This window comes from Solea senegalensis, linkage group LG17 (assembly GCF_019176455.1).
Source record: "Solea senegalensis isolate Sse05_10M linkage group LG17, IFAPA_SoseM_1, whole genome shotgun sequence".
Lineage (NCBI taxonomy): Eukaryota > Metazoa > Chordata > Actinopteri > Pleuronectiformes > Soleidae > Solea > Solea senegalensis.
This window is the reverse complement of record NC_058037.1, coordinates 4,151,246-4,157,245: the sequence shown is the minus strand read 5'-3', so window position 1 is coordinate 4,157,245 and position 6,000 is coordinate 4,151,246. Positions and strand designations below refer to the sequence as shown.

At 38.1% G+C, this 6,000-nt stretch overlaps 1 protein-coding gene across 2 annotated transcripts in view; it reads left to right on the top strand.

Annotated features, from left to right (window-relative positions):
- Positions 1-1,481: 1,481 nt before the first annotated feature.
- Positions 1,482-6,000, top strand: part of fam49a (family with sequence similarity 49 member A) — a 30,583-nt gene continuing 26,064 nt past the window's right edge. Inside the window, exon 1 of one of the 2 annotated variants that reach the window (XM_044048730.1) lies at positions 1,482-1,633. The gene's annotated coding sequence lies outside the window, so the exon portion shown is untranslated. The remainder of the gene's footprint in view (positions 1,634-6,000) is intronic. The other variant, XM_044048732.1, reaches the window with a different exon arrangement.

Sequence of the window (6,000 nt, the reverse complement as noted above, 5' to 3'; positions counted from 1 at the left end):
TTTGAATCATAATTGTAGAATGTGCCTGGTAATGTCAGTGTAGCCTTGCATAGTGAGCTACAGTATATGTGTGAGTGTGTTTGTGTGTTCCTTTGCATTGCAGCCCCAAAGGCCAAGTATGCAGGACCTCATTCAAACTCGCCTTTGACTTCATCCATCAATCTTACTGCAGGCACAGACCAGCCGTTACAAGCAGGAACTTTGTTATGATGTAGATTCCAGTTTGAATTGTGACCCTGTGGTGTGGCCATGAGAGAGGTTTTTGGAGGAATGGCACATTCAGTTTACTGGTCAAAACTTACTAAGTATATTAAAATTGAATTAAAATTAAAGTTACATTATGCATTAGATAAATAAATAGATAGATACTTTGTATAGTTTATTAATCCTTCACAGGATATTACAGAGGTTACAGGAGTTCATTCAGATCGGACCACACACAACCACACATAACATAAAACTGCATCGGTCAAAGCCACAACACTCCAAATTATGATTAGAATAGATTAGGACTAAAATTGTCTGAGAATTAAGATACTAAAAATACACTGATAAAAACAACAATGATTAAAAAAAAAATACTATGTAGTTTATTAAAATCATTACATATAGCATTTATGTGAGGGGAGCATGAGCTAATGCCAAACATTATCTTATTAATTGATAATGAATTACTTTTAAAAGCTAAATTATCTTTCTGCCCTCGGTTTCATAGCATTCTTTGATTTCCAACTCTGTAAAATGGCTGTAAGCATTATTATTATTATTGTTGTTATTATTATTATTATTAGCAGTAGTAGTAGAAGTCGTAGTATTAGTATTAGTATTATTAGTGTTATTATTATTAAACTGTGGTTTATTCACTTGAATAATTATCTTTATTTTTTGCAATGTCACATCTTTAGATTGCTTGGTTGGTCTGACCCACAGTCAAAAGGAGCTATTCACTTTTGCTATCAAATGACAGAAAAAGAAAAGTTAATTAAAATAGATAAGTTAATACATTAGTAGATATTGAAAATGTAAGTTATTAACAAGATTTAATATCATAGTATACCTGCTTTACACGTGGCCAACTGATGTACAGTATTAGATGAATATGATTGGGAAATGTAAGTCGCAGAAATCCATACAGAAACTTCATTTTTCATGTTTTAAATGTAGTTATTGAATATTGAGTATTTTTAGTCATTGAGGAAAACTGCGACTCTGTTATAACTATGTTGTGCTCTGATCTTAATCGGAAATTCACACATTTCCAGCCTGAATTTAATTTTGAGAAGAATCATTGTCAGAAACTACTGAACAATTACATAATCTGACGCATTACTAGTGCAACTTCAACTAATTCTATTGGGTTATTTTCGCATTGTCCCTAATTTCGACCAATTAAAATGCGAGTGGGCGTGGTCTGAAACTCGAGCCTTTATTTTCTCCGCTGGCAGCGTCAGGGAGGGGGAACCTCTGCGAGTGTTGTTGTCCGTGTATGTGTGTGTGTGAATGTGTATGCTGCTGCTGCTGCTGCTGCTGCTGCTGCTGGGGACAGACGCGCAGAGGGTCGGTGAAAGTCCTGCTCACATCAACGCTCAGGTGCTTACTTCCTAGAAAACTACTGACAACGAGCAACGCACCGGTGAGTTTTTGGCGTTGGTGAACTTTTATTCGTCTTTCGTGGGCTCGTGAAGTTCCCCGTGTCGTGCCGAATTGTGTTCCCCCGTCAGTGAAATCAGTGACTGTCAAACGAGTTCACATGGGAAGAGATGCCGGGGAGGAAAGCGCTAACGTGCTAGCTAGCAACAGCCGACTTTAAGCGCTGCAAATGAGTTCCGCGGTGGAGTTAAAGCGCTGTTCATGAGTGTGAAGACTCTGACATCAAAGCAAAGTTGTTTAGAGTTTTGTGTTGATGTAACCAGCTTTTTCCATGGTTTGCCTGGCAGCAGTGCTGGCTAACGGGCGGACTGGCTAACCAGCAAACTTAGCTTACAAGTAGCAGACAAGCAAAGAGTTCCAGCCACATTTTATTTGAATGTCCTCATGGTCAGCTCACTCAGTGATGTAGTCACTGCTTTGGTTTGATATTGAGTCGTTTGGACAAAATACATTACCGGAGACACATTCTTTAGGGTGCTGGTTAGTTTGAAGTTGTTATGACATTTTAATAACTCCTTTTTTAACCTCAATCACCGTGTGCTCACAACTGTCTAAAGTCCAACACTCCCTGACAACAGTGAAGTACATGCACATCATCGACAAGCAGGTGGATGGATTGCATGGTGTGCCGTTTTAAAATGTTATATTACAGATTTCCATGAGTTCAAATCTTTCACATATCGACAATTTAATTCAGTTATACTGCATTTATGAGTCTGTCCATAATTCCGGTTTGTGATATGTATAATGTTATGCAAACATAATCCCAGGGGGGGATTAAGCTACCTTGAACAAGACATGATTAAGCAATTTTTATATAGTGGATATTTGACTAGGTAAAACTGAATAGCAGATCTATACATAATCCATATCCAAACTGTCCAATGAAAGCTATTGTAAAATGGCCAATTGCCATAGGTTTGAAGAATTTCAAACATCTCAACCTGCTGGACTGGTGGAAGTCAAAAGCCCAATATTCCAAACTCAGTGAAATGTTTCTCTCAGACTGCTGTTGTAAATGCCAGACTACAGCACCTCACCAGTGTCTATGCCCCACCTCATGGGATATAGCTGTAGTACACGCTTCATTATATCAAATAACTGCAATACATCATCGCCCATGGTTGATTAATTTCAACACTTCAAGCAGGGTTGGGCAATGATACAACTAGATAACACTTCACCAAGTTTACCACAGTGTCAATACCACTGTCGATACACCACTCTATCTTGCAAGGTCAACAATTGTTTGTTTTTATACTGAATCCAGATCCTATAACATGTGCAGATCCACTTTGAAATAAATGCTTTGGATGTTTAACCTCACATGTTTCAGTATTTAAGGTGCAAAAATCAGTCCAGTCCTTAGTGGTAACTATCATTATGAAATAATATGAAGGTTTATATGGTGATAGTAATCTTTTCTGGCCATATTGCCCAACCTTAACTTAAAGACTTGGAAGGGTTGAGGTGTAAATGGTGGTACCGAACAGTTATTACATTGCAAGTATTGATTGTCTCTGAAATCAGCCATGAATAGACTTCAAGAATAAAATGTCCATTGTGCATCAAATTAACCAGCCAATTTTCCAAAGTGAAGTTTGAGACATAAAATGAGTGGCACATCTGATGCTGCCAGCTGAGATACTAATTTCTGTTAGCTGTGAGAGGAATGTGTTTTATTGTGGCTCTTAGTGGACTGAAATGGCGCTCTTTTGTCGAAGAAGACATACAGCAACAGCTGCATCCCCTAACAACGGCGTGTGTGTGTGTGTGAGAGGGATTGAGTACGTGCACACATGTGTGTATGTGTTTTGTTTCAGTCAGTATGCCAGGCTGTAATTGCAGCATTTCTGGAATGCTGGTTGAATTCAGTGACTTACAACATACTGTGAACAATGGCCATTGTGGGTGAAACTTATCTCTCTTGGAATAAGTTGAAATGCTTTGCATGTGTTTTTGCATGGCCTAGCGTAGCTCTGAGTTGCAGTATTCACTTTTAGATGGTGGAAACAAGTTGGTGCACGCAGGGCTTTATATAGCCCCCAAAAGCAAGATACTAGGTCATGACTATGAACGGCAACATATAAAAAGAACCACGAATGATGTGGCATTTTGTTCACAACCATGTACTATGCCTTTAATCGAAGTCTTTTTCTGTATGACCAAAATACCCCTATATTTAGCACTATCACCCTCCCAATATATATTAAACATCTCAGTCAGTGTCAACTGCTCAATGTTTTCTTTAATATCCTAGAGATGTTCCAGCAAGCTCAGTTTGGCAACAATCACAATGATCCAACTGATGATTTAATTCTTAGTTATGTGCAGCTAATTTAAAAGGACTAATCAGCTCTTGTTGGGTTTTGTGTGCGTCTTGTGAACCGTGGAAAGGGTTCAGATGTTGCGCTGATGCTTTGTGGTACAGTTAATGGGAGAACACCAAAAAGAGCAGAATGCATGCCAGACTTAACAAATTAATCTTGGCAGAACTGAGAGCAGTGTGAGTTTGTTTGGCTGTTCTCACACCGTTTAGTGTTTGTGTGTAAAACAGAAAAACAGGATATGGCATCTCAAACGCTCTCGAACTGTGGCATTTCACTGTGGTTTTTACCTGCTGCTGCATTACAGGTTGCCTGAGGCGAGCACATGGGGAAAGCCTTTGTGTTGCAACACATAGGCTCTTTTGCACTTATTTAGCTCTGCTAGACTTTTACAACAAGGGCGCTGCTGTAATGTCTGGAGAAAATATAGTAAGTAAGGAATCCATGAAGATCAACCGTAGTAAACATGTGGGAGATGTTGTGTGTTAATATTTATATTGTGGTTTAAAGTTTAAGACCTACAACCCCTATCATAACCAAAACTGGCCTAATGATCAAAGCAATGCAGTATCCATATTTAAACTCAGTTAGCAAACTGCCAGTGACACTGTCTTCTGATGTGTGAAACATGATGACTTTAGCCATTATAGTCATATTACAAAGGGGCTACTATCTACTGAAATGTGCTACTTTAAAGTCTCAACAGACCGGATAGAGGTAATGTGATATTTGCAGTTTGGCTGTTCTCAAACTCTCAAAATGAGACTGCTAGCATCAGTGATTTAAAAATAATTTATTTTTTTAGTTCAGCTATCAATCACAAGTTGCTACTTGACTCTGTATAAGAGCATCTGCCTCTAGTGCCGCTCAGTGCATCAGTGCTGAACAAGCACTGTGACGCCTTCTTAAATCATTATTTCACATGTTCCAGCTCAGTTGAGCGACTGTCTCATGTACATTTGATCTCACATTTGTTGATGCATGTCAGATTTTGGCATAACATTCTTCCTTCTGTGTTCATTCAACAGAATGAGAACATGACTGTTGCGACAAGAGAAAATAAATAGAAAGTAAAAGCTGCATATACAATGTTGCCTCAGTTTAAAAACATTATTTGAAGCAGATACTGCAAATGTTTCTGGCTTCATTTGTCCTTTCGCGTTTAAAAGTATCCTTCAAGCCATTATTTCATTCAAACACAACAAACTGGCTAAGATGTCTCCCAGTTCTTCAGCTCCTGGCTCTTTGTGCTCGGCTCTCCTCCCGTTATCAACAGCTAATCATCCAGTGGACCATCAGCCAACGCTGACTCAACCAATGCTGCCATCTGTGCTGGAACAGAAAACACGGCAGACTTCTCACTGGCAATAGAGCCTCATTTTCTCAGCCAACAGATTTTGTGAGTGTGTTTGTATGTATGCGTGTGACAGTGAATAGAGTTAAAAATCTCCAGTGAGCAAAAGTGTGATAGTGATAACTACAAGAATACTACACTGACTAAGACTTGAGTCTGAAAAATGTCTTTCTTTATATTACTTATACTTATTACTTATATTGACAGAGTTGATTAATCTGGTAATAGCAACTAAACTGTACTATGTACATCCAAATGAAAACAGAAATGTCTGCATGTTTCTATTATTTGACCATGTATTTATAGAAATGGTCTTACCACTTTCTCTGGTGGCACATTGGAGAATCCCACTTTGTTGCTGGTCTTAACCGGCTTTGATTTTAAGTAAATAACAGATTGATGAAAGTACTTTAAACTTGAGTTTTAGCTCTACAAATCTGCCTCCCATTTCCACTGAAAACGAAAGGCTAAAGGTAGGGCTGGGCGATATGGCCAAGAAGTGTTCAAAATATTTTCAAATCAGTCGAAATCGATAATTATTAAATCTGAAGAAAATAGTACATTGCAATTTTAAACATTTTAATGGACCAAAAACAACTAACGCTAGTTAAAAACAGAAACATTTCACACATTTTAGTTAAAACTATCAAAAATTGCTTTGTAATACAT